The following is a 13,285-nucleotide window of genomic DNA, read 5'->3' as shown; positions in this document are numbered from 1 at the left end:
TGAGAGGGAAGTCAAAATTATGGATGAAAATACTGTAAAGGAAGCTGGAGTACTGCACCTTGGTGTGTGTAATGCAGGTACACCATTCATGTTTCATTACCACAGCCTTTTCAGGCACTGTGCACTGAAGCGTACTTCTCCCTGCACCACCAAGAGCCAAGCCCTGCTGTGCAAAGAGTGATCAAATACCAGAAAACAGTTTCTTAGTCAGTACATGATATCAGAGAGTTTTACCATGAAAAATGGGTGTGAGTTTTTTGTTGGAACAGCTTGTTCTGGATGCCATCTCCAAGCAATTGGAAGAGAAGAAGGTTATGAGAAGTAGTCAGCATGGATTCACCAAGGGGAAGTCATGCTCGACCAACCTCATTGCCTTCTATGATGGCATCACCAGCTGGGTAGATGGGGGGAGAGCAGTGGATGTCATCTTCCTTGACTTTAGCAAGGCTTTTGATACTGTCTCCCACGACATCCTGCTAGCAAAGCTGAGAAAGTGTGGGATAGATAAGTGGACAGTAAGGTGGGTTGAGAACTGGCCGACTGGCCGAGCTCAGAGGGTGGTGATCGGTGGCTCAGAGTCCGGCCGGAGACCAGTGAGTAGCGGTGTTCCCCAGGAGTCAGTTCTGGGTCTGGTCCTGTTCAACATCTTCATCGATGACCTTGATGAGGGGATAGTGTCTGCCCTCAGCAAGTACACCAATGACACAAAGCTGGGAGGAGTGGCTGACACACCAGAAGGCTGTGCTGCCATTCAGCAAGACCTGGACAGGCTGGAGAGATGGGCAGGAAGAAACCAAATGAGGTTTAATAAGAGCAAGTGTAGAGTCCTGCACCTGGGAAGGAACAACCGCACGTTATCAGTACAGGCTGGGGGGTGACCTGTTGTAGAGGAGCTCTGAGGAGAAGGACCTGGAGTCCTGGTGGACGACTGGTTGACCATGAGCCAGCAGTGTGCCCTGGTGGCCAAGAGGGCCAGTGGGATCCTGGCGTGCATTAAAAGGAGCGTGGCCAGCAGGTCAAGGGAGGTGATCCTCCCCCTCTACTCTGCCCTGGTCAGGCCTCACCTGGAGTACTGTGTCCGGTTCTGGGCTCCCCAGTACAAAAAAGACAGGGATCTCCTGGAAAGAGTCCAACGGAGGGCCACAAAGATGATACGAGGCCTGGAACATCTTCCTTATGAGGAAAGGCTGAGAGACCTGGGTCTGTTCAGCCTGGAGAAAAGAAGACTGAGAGGGGATCTTATCAATGTTTATAAATACCTGAAGTGTGGGAGACGGAGGGATTTGGCCAACCTCTTTTCAGTGGTTTGTGGGGACAGGACAAGTGGTAATGGCCACAAGATGGAGCACAGGAAGTTCCGCACCAACATGCAAAAGAACTTCTTCACAGTGAGGGTGACGGAGCACTGGAACAGGCTGCCCAGGGAGGTTGTGGAGTCTCCTTCTCTGGAGATATTCAAGGCCCGTCTGGACACCCACCTGGGCAGCCTGCTCTAAGAAACCTGCTTTGGCAGGGGGGTTGGACCCAATGATCTCTCGAGGTCCCTTCCAACCCCTACAGTTCTGTGATTCTGTGAAATGTGTCACAGACCTGTGTGCAGACACTACAGCATATTCTGGCCAATGGTCTGCTGGCCAGTTCCTGTCAGGTGATGCTTTCCTCTGACATGTTATCTTTGCATCCACAAAAACAGAAAACAGATATCTAGGCAGCCAATGCATGTGGGTGGAAAAGCTGGAGGGAGGCATCTCTCATTATCAGCAGAGATGTTGTTTTCCTTTTTTTTTTTTTTTTTAAACACAAAAGAGGAAATGAAGACAAAAAGAGTGTCAGGAAAAAGGGTCCAAAATATGTTACAGTTATACCATCCTGATTGTGGTAATGTATTTATGATAGTGATTTCCAGATTATAAGTTTTCAGCAGAACTGATTCAGTTAAAAAAACTACTGTAACTTAAGCCAATGACATTCCTGTAAGAACTCCTTTTGTTAATCCATACTGTTTTTTCATGAAACATTGTTGTCCCAGTTTATGTTTTGCATACCCCAGTGCTAAGATTAACATTTTAAAATTTATGCTTTTGCCTTTAAATCAGTTTTGAAGCCTGCAACACAGCTGAACAATCTGGGAAGAGGTCTGTGGGAACACATTTTCCAAATCTCTGTATGGGGTGTAGATGCACAAATCTTATTTACAGGTAATGGGATTTGTGCTTTCTCTTCTATGTAGAGAACTATGACTGGTAAATTACGTTCAGGTTTTGTTGAGGGAAAACAACTGAGTTTCATGAACACTTAAAGTGGTAATGATGCAACAGCAGGCTATAGTCAGAATAATTCAAGTCCTTTGCTTCTCTCTCCAGATATTTATATTAAAAATAAAATATTTTATTTCCTTTTATCGAAGTTTTGAAGTTGGTTGGCCACTAAGTTGCCAAATACATGTGAAAATGAAAGAAGAAAAAATTTTAAAAAGATGTCCTAAAGAGAGAAAGAAAGCAATTCTGCTGCAGGTATGCCCTGTTTAGGATAATTAACACATTAGTGTCATAGAGCAGTATTTCCTCCTATATATACTGGCACTCACTGTGATGGACAGTAATCTCTGTGCTTTGAGTATTTCTATCTCTAAGATATTATTAGACATTAGACATATTGCTATCTGTAAGATACTATTAGACAAGACAGGGGGTGCTCATGTCAGGTATAAAACCTTCCTTTTTCCATACAGATCTACAAGACTGGTCTCCTTTCAACTTCAGTCACTCAATAGATTTTTTGCTTAATTTTTAGATATAGATAAAAATTACAATATGTATATATTGCATTAACATGTAAATAAATATTGCAATAGGTATCCCAGAAAGCTAAAAGGCCATATCCTGCTACACAGTGTGGTGCATATCCTGAAGTGTCAATTGAGGCTGAGCTCTAAAGTGCTCCCAGATGTACCAAAAATATGTGGAAATTTCTCATAGAATTTATGGTTCACCAACAGGAAAAAAAGAGGCAGATATTCTGTAGGTGCAGACTAGGGGGAGATGTAGCAACAACAATCTGGAAATCTACCTCCACAATTTCTCTAAGCATTGTAAGAGAGAATGACAGCAAGAAGAGGGCTGGCAAGATGGGTCATCATTTTTAGAAACAATTATGAACAGCTGTAGCAAGCAGCAATAACATATTCTTCAAGGGAAAACTGTTCCTGTCTTTCAAAAAAATACTGTTTCTGAAATCACTGAAATCAAGCATCTGCAACAACTGTGGCCATCATTTTCCAACTAGTGCTGAACCAGTTCATGTCCACAGAGCACTAACCTGCTTAAAATCATCTCCATTTAATCTTCTAGTCAAACTGCCTCCTCAAAATGGAGCCTACCAGCATAGTCAAGAAGGGTGTTGAGTAGTCTCTCACTCTTTCAGTCCTTGCCTTCTCCAGCCTTCACTCACAACTGGGTCATTCCCATCCCTTGCTGTGTTGTGTCTGATTCAGACTGGAAACCATCCGTGCTCCAGACCTGCCCCTTTTTAATTATCTGTAAAGCAGCATGCACACCTCTGGCTTTTTAACAACAACAATTAGATTGCTGGATAAGCTGACCATCTGGCATTTTAAAGAGTAACAAGAGATTTAGGGTTGGAATTATACCATTTGCTTTTAGGCAGCCCCCTGCCTGAACTGCTGCTGATATCAACCTTAAAATTCACAGTGACACTGTCTCACAGCAGAAGACACTTATCGGTGCTTTCCAGAGCTTTAGGCGGACCTGCGCCAGCCTGTCTTGGAGACACACACTTCCCTTCATCAATGTGCTGACACTCAGGGCTTTCTTGCCCCAGGGCTGACTACAGGATCATTGTCCATCCCTTGATTGCAAGGAGTCCCTCAGCCTTCTGGTATGGAGAGGTAGGAAATATTCTCCCAAGTACTTCTTGTAGCATTTTGGGAGCCCGTCTCATATGAGTTGCACATATGAGTGGTGGCTGGGGACGCAGAGTGGATGGGGATAAAGAGCATGTCTTAGCCCTCTCCTCTCTGACCTGCAGAGCATGGTGCCATTTCTTCATGTTTCAAATGTCCTTGAAAGAGATGGTCAGGTGGAAATGTTCACTACTCTGCAAGGATGCATATGGCACTGGAAATACCTGGTTCAGGAAATTCCACCCTGTGTCTATAAATGAGCATCTCCCAAGATGAATTCCCATAAATATCTGGAAAACGTCACCATCAACTTACAGTTAAGTCAAGATGTGAACTTTGGCTGACCTGCTTGTGCATTTCCCTGTAATCCCTCACTTCCTCACAAAGCTGGGTGAATGGTCTGAGAAACCCATGGATCTCTTGGTAAATCATAAATCCACTGGGTTGTGAGTTTGGGGGATTTGAGTAACAGATTTCAGGAAGTAGTGAGCAATAATGATGCTCTGGGATGTTTCATCATTTTCCATCCACAGAAGAGCTTATACATGTTGTCTGTGACTTCCCCTGTGGATTTGAATTTCCTCCTTGGAAGGAAGTGAACTAACTAGTTTAATTTCTGAGTGATATTAGTTAAAATTTTATTTTAAATAATAGTGTTACTGATGTGAGAATTGCTGTATCTACAGTAAAGAAATAGGTTGTCCATACAAATAAGAGTCAGATAAGTTTAAGAGATAATCCAGCAGATATATCTTGTCTGCAAACATGGTTATACCCTTTCATTCTGTCACCTGGCACATCTTTTCCTATACTTGAAAGCTGCAAATGGCTGGCCAGATTTAAAGGATATGGGATGTCCAGAAAGATATGCAAGGCTAGATGTGCTGTGACACCCTGCGTACATTATTGCCTGAAATGTCTGCACAGATTTAGTCTGTGGTTACCTGCTGCTTGCACCCCAGGCCTCCAGGTACTCCAGTTGTTAAAGAACACAGAAGAACACAGAACATCTCTGAAGGTTTGTTAACACACTGAGGCATTTTTCAGGCACGTATTTAGCCAAAACACAGGCAAAGAGAGTGTGAGAGAGTGTCCTTTAAAATCATATCTAGCCTGCCTTGAAGGAAGTGAACGGCAGTGCAGAGAGTCTGAGCTAGCTTTAAATTAACAGGCTCAAAACTGATAATAGCCTTGTCACAGCAGCTCAGAGCTCCATGCTGGCTAATCTACCCTGCCGTAGAGCAATCAAGATGCATAACAATCATCTGAAATAGTATTTACCTTCCAAAAGGCTCTCTGAACTATTCCCATCTGGTTCAGTATCACTCTGGCCAACGGATGCTTTCCCACCACCTTCCTTTGAGCAGTGTAAGGGGGACACTGGGGAAGGACTTGTCCCTTCAGTGCTCACAGCTAATTAGAAAGGGTCTGTTGCAGTTTTTCATCCCTGCACTAAGGCAGGGTTATTTCTGAGGAACAGTAACTGAGTAGTCCTGCCAAAATCACACATCTGCAGTGTGAGAATTGTCTGGGGCCTCCTCTACAGCTCAGGAGAGAGTAACACATACAATAAATGATGTGGAGAATAACAGATAGATGACAACTGACTGCAGAAACATAAAGGGATGTGCTAAAGGAATATCTATCATGCTTCTCACTTAATGAGGTTATAACAAGAAGCAATGGATTTAAGATGCAGCTGGGAAAATCTGTCATTATTATGGGCCAGCATTTACAAAGCTTTATGTCTGATGTTAAGCTCCTAAATCTACTTTCAGGTATTTAAAGAAAAATTGTTCAGGTTTTCAGAGGTGATGAAAAGTTGCCTTCCCAGTCCCCCTTTTTTACTATACTGAGCACAATTCAGCCTAATAAGAAAACTTTCAAAATCATCAAAACCTTCTCTCCTAAAGACAATTCTCTCCCTTACACTGATAACAAGTTTTTCTGCCAACGTTGTCTCATTGAAGTAACTTGAGTCCTCTTTAAACAGCTGGGCCAATTTTTTTTTTTTTTTTTCTTGGACAGATTCTCCTGGCTTCTGTGGCATGCTCTGACACAGGAGTACAATCATTTGGTGACACAACACCCTCTACTCTACCATTAATTGCACTTTGAAACACAGTGAAGTCGAGGGCTGCAAAACTCCCCCATTTATAAAGGTGCATCTCTTAACAATGTGTGTATAATCAGCATCTGCTGCCAGACCTTTAGGAACACTAAGCAAAAGCACAGGAAAGTTGTATTTTGTTGGGAGGTGAGTAAGATCCATAGATGTATAAATTAAAAAGACATTCTGAGGTTAAAAAACATGCAAACATTCACCCAGTGTTTTTGCCTGATGTAAACACTGCTGGGCGGCCTTGGCTCCAGATCATACCGAGCAGGAAGACCTGTAAAAAAAGAGCTGCTTTTTTTGTCAAAAGGTAGATGACTCGCTACCTTGGACCTCCAGAGGCCACACTTCTCAGCTGAAAGCCCCCTCTTGTTTTGCCTGAATCTGTATTTTAACACAGAAGAAGAAGTTGGTACCAGTATGTGTTTAAAACGGTGAGATTTATTTGTAGTATGCAGTATGAATAGGGGGAGTTATCTGGAGAATTTGTAAATGAGAGAGCACAGGTTTGATTTGCTTCTTCGAAAGTCTTATCCCCAGTACTGCAAATTGCTCTGCTGCCCTTGTCGCTTCTGCTAACCCTGAGAAAGGCACCCACTGCTGCTTTATTGCCTGTGAGTTCTAGCCCTGCAGGCCAAGCACTTCCACTCTTGCATGCTTTTTACTTGAGAACCTTGGGAGGTCGTTACCTTCATCCCATGCATCCCCTTCCAACAAGATTTCAGCAGACAAAGAGGAAAAAAACTCTGGAGAGGCTCTCTCTTACAAGGGTTTATACAGTATCTATGATTTGTTTTTTGAGCTCCTCTGGAAATGGCTGAGAGCTGTCCCACTCCCACTCTGGCCAGCCTCCAGCTTTTTATGCACCCCCATCTCTGCTCTCCCTTTTGAAGGAAAGCAAATCATTTACCCAACGCTGTGTGTGTGGCAAAAATGCTGGATTTTGGGAGTTTGTGAGATTGGAGTTAAATTCCTTGTTCTGCTCCTTGTGTGACTCTGGGCCAGATATCCACAGTCAGAAGGTTTTTATGAGCTTGAAGATACTCATCTCTGCTGAGAAAAATGCCTGGCTAGGGATTTCTGGATAATCTCACCAGGAAACTATCAGCCACTTTAGGGGCTGAAATGCCTTTTTAAATGCCAGTCTTTAAGCCTGTGTGCTTCAGTTCCTTTTACGAGGACAATTGCAGCAATGGTTGTAAAACCCTCAGACACTCCATAATGAGTGCCACATAAAGGGGAGCAGTCTAGCTTTGTTCCCTTACATGTGTAAGAAAGAGAGGAAGTATTTTTTGCTATATTTTGGACATGTTGAGTGTCCTTGCTGTAAAAGAGCCGATTTGTATGAAGGGCTGGGAGGTTATAACAAACAGAGCAGAGGTGAGGGCCCAGATTGTGAACCTGAGGCTTTGCATCACTTCTGCAGACCCCATTTCCAAACAGATGAACAGTGCAAGGTGTGTTGTCAGCACCCATCTGACCATACATCATCTCTTCCAGAGGCAGGCACAGTGGCCAGGTGCTCCTGTACAGGGAGCTTCCTGTCTCACCTGCCTGGAATTGCTCCATAAATATTTACTAATTATACAAACTGACAAATATATAAAAAACAAAGAGTGTATCATCTTCATCGCTCTGTCCTTGCAGAGTGTTGCAGCCTGCCTCTGCCAGCAGAGGCCAACACTAATGATTAAAGCAATGAGCTCAAACACCACATACCCATCCATGAGAAATCTGGTCCTACGGCCGGATGTCTTCAGTCATTCGTAACTTGTAGGCAATGCACTTTGCCATCCTGATGTTTAGCGCCTACTAAATAAGTAGAAGGAAAGACTTTGCGATAACTGTGAAGTGCTCCAAAGCAAATGTTAAAGCAATTCTGCTTGTAGACCTAAACCATATTTTATTACTTATAATTACATTTTTATTAAAGGAATGAGTACCTGGTTTTAGTATCCTGTTCAGTCTAGCCTTTCATTTTACCAGCCTCATTAATCGATTTTAATGAGTGCTATAAAAAAATAAAATTCTATTTATAGAGATTAATATAGACACAGAAAATAAGTTAGGAAAACATATCCCTACTTTGGCCTTGAAGTAAGAAAATGTACTATCTTAAGCAACATGCACATATTTACTACAAGCAAAAGAAGGACAAGCAAATGTTTATTGCTTCTATCAGCACTAATGCAGAGTCCCTTTGGTTATTTCTTTAATCCAAACAGCTTCCTGGTAGATCCAAGATGTGAGGCCTTTCTGTAATGACTTGGCAAGAGAAAGGGTCCAGAACTTCTCTGCAAACACAATTAAGTTGTCAAAGACAAGTCCCGTATTTGAATTAAAACTATAAATCTTTCATCTGCACCTACTCTACATCAAATAGCAGGAAAAGAGGCCCTCCCATCTAACAGTCTTAATTACCAGAGCTCTGCAGCCTTTAAGCATGACAGAGCCAATGATAGCTGACCTTGTGCTCCAGCCCCTGAGTGGGATCAGCGTGATAAATGAGAATCCCTGCCTGAAATATCACAGCAAAAGGAGCAGCCCAAGATGGCAAATTAAGTGCCTAACACGCTGTTGAGGCTACATAAATATATAATATTGCCCTTTGCTTTGATCTGCTTGTCCAGCAATAAGCAGTATGTTGAAGGCTTCAGTATAAACAAGTCAAGCTTTGCCTAGGAAAAAAACAGCCCTTGCCACCTCCTCTCCCGCACAGCTTCATGGAGGGACGGTGGCTTTTCCCCTCTCCAGTGCCACTACTAGCTCCGTTGTGTGGAGTAGCAAGGACATTGGGTTTGATAGGCTATATGTCCCCACGGCCCAGAGTAGGCAAGATAACTGTGGATCTCCAGGGAAGAGTTATGAGGCTTTGTTTCCTTTTCATGGTATGCAGGTATAGGGTGAGTCACACGCTGGATGCTTCGTTGTGTTAGAGCAGCAGTTCCCACACTGTGTTCTGTGGGTGGCGAGCAGTCCTCAGGGTCTGGGTAGGGTTTTCTCTTCAATTCTGAATGTTTCCATTTCAGACTTGTGAAGGAAGGTCACGGTGGTCCATGAGAAATGCTTACAGTAGTTTGTTGACCTGAAACTTGGTGAATTCATGTCTCAAGGCAAGGGCACATTTCCTGGGGTAATCTCGGAAACAATTGTGTTTCTGATGTGCTGATGTAACCTCTTTGTCCTTCTGAGACATTCCTGAAACTCGCTCTCTAATCACTGTATTGACTGCTACTGAACATTTCCTTCCTGACCTTACTTTTATTTTCTCTTCATTTATTAAGCCTCCACAGACTATTTCCTCCAATAATTGGTCATGTTGGCTCTCTTACTAACAGAACAAAATATTACATTCAAAAAACTCCACAATAAATACCCTTTCATCTTTTTCTCTTCCTTCCTTCCTTCCTTCCTTCCTTCCTTCCTTCCTTCCTTCCTTCCTTCCTTCCTTTTTTTTTTTTCTGCAAAACCTCTTCACAGGAAGGGTATCATGGATTTGCAGGTTTGCAATGTTGTGAAGCTCTAAAACTCTGGTTGCAAAAAAGTTCTGCAGCAAATGTTGCATTCTAGTACTGACTTCAAACAATACTTTCCTGAGCAAGGTCCACATTTTCCAATTTTGTGAACACTAAATTTCTTAGCACAGAATATATCCATGCAGGTAAGTCAGCTATGCTTGATATTACAATCTTACCATATTAGGTTTGTATGAAAAATAGAATACAGTGTTTTGTATTATACAAAAATATGTATCTGTATATATATACACACATATATACAGGCATATATATACTTCTCTTTCTATATTTATATTTATTCAATTTCACAAAGAAAAAAGTGCACATTTGGTCTCATGCATGGTAGTGACTATACTTGCACAAAAGCAAAGTTAAATTCCTAACAATACCAAATTAAAGCAACAATGAAAATAAAGAATTTTAACCCAGGAGAAAAATGATTCAGTCTGCATGGCTGCAAAACCACACCCACAAGCACTACCCTCATGTCAAAAGGGAATTATTCAGCATAAGAACAGGGGTGGGATCGGGGGTAGGGGGGCTGGGTGATGGCAAAGTCTGTGCTGTCAGATCTGTGTCCATCACATATTTCTCAGGAGGTGCCTGTTCACCTGCTATGTGTTTAGGCAGTGGTGAGTGGGGGCCTGTTGGTTGCTCTAGAGTTGTCCTGGAGGGAGGCATCTCCTGACGGATGCTACGTCTCCACAGCCAGAGGTTAAAAGTGCAGGAGAGACTGTGAGATTCAAAGAATATAGCCAGAACTACTTGCTTTGAGGAAAAATGATGTGACTGTGTTTTAGGGCTATAGACCAACCAAGCTTTCCCCTCCAGTGTAATTAGTGGAGATGCTTCATTAGCTTGACAAGCAGAAGGGTGTGGTGGGAATGAAAAACCCCTGATGGGAACACAGCCTTCCTGAATGCCTGGGAGGCCTGCCACTGACTTTATCAGAGACTGAATTTCACCCTCTGAGCTTGTATTCTCTTGATACAGAACATGAATAATAAGGATGGGAATGGAGTCTGCTTAGCAGCAGATTGCCAAAAAGGGACACAATCCTATTACAAGCAATCCACTTCTGGCAGGAGAATAATTACTATGGAATATAAAACAGGAAGTTGTTATTAACTGAACATTTCAGAGCAATATTACAGTAAATACAATTAAAAAAGAAAGAAAAAAAAAAGTACAGAATAAGTGCCCCAGATCCTTGGGCCTATAAATGAGTAGAGACCCAATTTACTTTAATGCCCCAATGGAGCAATATAAGTTTGTATTAACTCAAGTGATTGCTGTGTGACCTACCCATGCAACATTCTCAGGACATAAAGCTTCCCCTGCTAAGCACAGTCTCACTTTCCTCTGTACTGTGAAGGATATTTTATATAGGCTTTCTATAGTCTTTCTATAGGCTTCCCTCAATATTTAAGACTCAAGGGGCAAAACAGGTGAAGAAGTGTAACTATTCTTTGAAAGCAACTAGCTAAGTCCATAGAGCGGGTGAAAATGTCTCTGAAGCTGTTCTGTATAAACAAGCCTCTAGCATGCCTCAAACTCTGTGCATGTGCACGTTCTTGTCTATGCTTCTTGTCCACACTGCTCCTGCACACAGGTTAGCAGAGTCTATCCGTTGTGCATGGACACAATCAACAATTTGTATATGCAAATGATAATGGTTGTGTACCATTAGTTAGTAAAGGGAAGCTGAGCTGCCTGGGGACCACATTCCCATGCACTCAGTTATGAAGAGGGTTGAGATATCACAGTTAACCTCAGCAGAGCTTTCATGTGATCTTTACCCAGAACTAATTTGATGACAGGTGCATTATGAATATTTCTGAGGTTATGAATATGCACGTGTCTGTCTTTACAAATATTTGGAGCTACCATGAACACAAATCATTTCACATTATGTGTGTTTCATGAGGATGAAAAGTGTTCTCCAACATAAAGGAAATGTCTCTCCCAACTGTAGCTCTGAGCTATTTAATGTATTTTGCACAGTATACAGAAGTTTTTCACACATATTGCTGGTGAGCTGCCATTCTCACTTTCTGTTTGTCTTAGGGAAAAATACTGATATAGTTGTAATTATTAAAGTTCATAATTGCTCCATATGATATGAAAAATGGTAGTGGTAAGTCTGGGCACTGAAAAGTTACAGAGAGAATGTGAGATAAGGAAACCTGAGAAGACTGCAGAAAGGGGCTGGCACTCATAAAAGTGCAGGCTTTGCTGCAGTTTGACTGCAGTCTGTGCTCCTCTTTAGTTTCCATGTGAAAGAATATTATTAAGAAAGAAACTGGAGAAGGGCTAATTTGTCTGTTATTTCAACCCTCCTCTATGCAAGCCTGCACATGTTAAGCATTTGAACAGGGGCCAGGACTTGAATCCAGACACTTCTCCCTGGGCAGTACAAGACAACGTGGAGGCTGTGCTGGTGGGGTGCTGGACTTTGGTTTCGCCCTTCTCCACTCCCCAGAGCAGCTAGCCAGGTGTCAGGCATCATCCTGACCTCCAGTCTCACTGGCTGGCATGGTGCAAGTAACAGGCTTGTGATAATCCAGCCCACGTCGGCTGAAACATTGAGGGATTGCTGATCAGCTTGTTTGGTGGGTGTGAGGTGCCAGTAATTTCCAGCTGCCTAGGGGAGCAGCGGAAATGGGATCTGGGCTTAGGGTGTAAAAAGAAAATGTGCTGCCACACATGAGATGAACAGCTCTGAGGAATTTAAAGTGCTGCACTAGAATACTGAAAGAAAATTTTGTTAAAATACAGTGTTAGAAAGCCAAAGTGTAGCAAGGCTATAGTTCAGGCAGTCTAGAAATCCTTCAAAAGGCCAGAAGGTGATACCTTAGCTCGTGTGAATAGCTGGCATGCAGCATAGAGACCTGCCACTGGCAGTTACGGCAGATGGAACAAGAAGAGGGTCTGGCCTATGCTAAAGCATCCTATTTTCTGGGAGTAAAATGACTGGAATAAAAGTAAAAGCAATGATGAGTTACACAAACATCCAAGAAAACTCTTTGGAAGCAGGGAGAAGGAGGAAGAAGGGTTAAAAAATAAGCAGATCTTACTTATCTTTTTCTTCAAACTGTCTGTGGCTGAAATTGGAAACCCAGGCACACCATCACAAGGATATTACTGTGATGTTTCCATTTGGAACAGAAGGTAGGAACCTTATAGAAATAGGATTGTATGCACACAATTTCCAGCTTATTCTGTATGCTCAGGAGATACTTAAAATTTGGCTGTACATCAGAAAAGCAGTCAAGCTGTACAAGAAAACCTTTTAAGTTTCACTCAGCAGTGTATGCTGTTGCATTCAGTGCCCTGGGAAGAGGTTTTATTAGAGCTACATACTTAGTAGAGCAAAGTTTGTGTCACTTCTTGTCTTTCACTCTGATCCTTTTGCCTTGGGGACATACTCCTCTCCTGGCTCCCCAAAATTGCAGATGTCTGACAGAGTCTGAATGGGAAATTTTGAATTCAGCAATGAATTGAATCCTAGCCTTTCTTGGGCTTCTACTTGATTCCTGTTGGAGATCACGTGTCTGAAAGGGTATTGTCTATAAATTAGAAAAGGCACTAATGAGCCAAATGCAGCACTGAGTAAGGCTCAAATTAACTCTTGATCACTCCAACTTCCACAGCTGCACCAAGCAACTACAGAAAGCACTCTGGCCAACAGAAAACTTAGCAAGTGAAGGGAAAATGACAAGTTACCTG

General features: G+C 42.5%; 1 protein-coding gene across 3 annotated transcripts in view; it reads right to left on the bottom strand.

Moving 5' to 3' along the window:
* Window positions 1–13,285, bottom strand: part of LOC308185284 (uncharacterized protein) — a 100,932-nt gene that overhangs the window by 53,562 nt on the left and 34,085 nt on the right. Inside the window, exon 2 of one of the 3 annotated variants that reach the window (XR_013943249.1) lies at window positions 7,758–7,850. The exons of 1 other annotated variant lie outside the window; for it this stretch is intronic. The gene's annotated coding sequence lies outside the window, so the exon portion shown is untranslated. Of the gene's footprint in view, window positions 1–7,757; window positions 9,497–13,285 lie in introns of those variants that run through there. One more of the 3 variants, XR_013943251.1, reaches the window with a different exon arrangement.

Source organism: Anser brachyrhynchus (assembly GCF_964034855.1).
Source record: "Anser brachyrhynchus genome assembly, chromosome: Z".
In the NCBI taxonomy this organism is placed as follows: Eukaryota; Metazoa; Chordata; class Aves; order Anseriformes; family Anatidae; genus Anser; species Anser brachyrhynchus.
The sequence above is the reverse complement of the archived record's forward strand: the minus strand, read 5'-3'. Positions and strand labels throughout refer to the sequence as shown.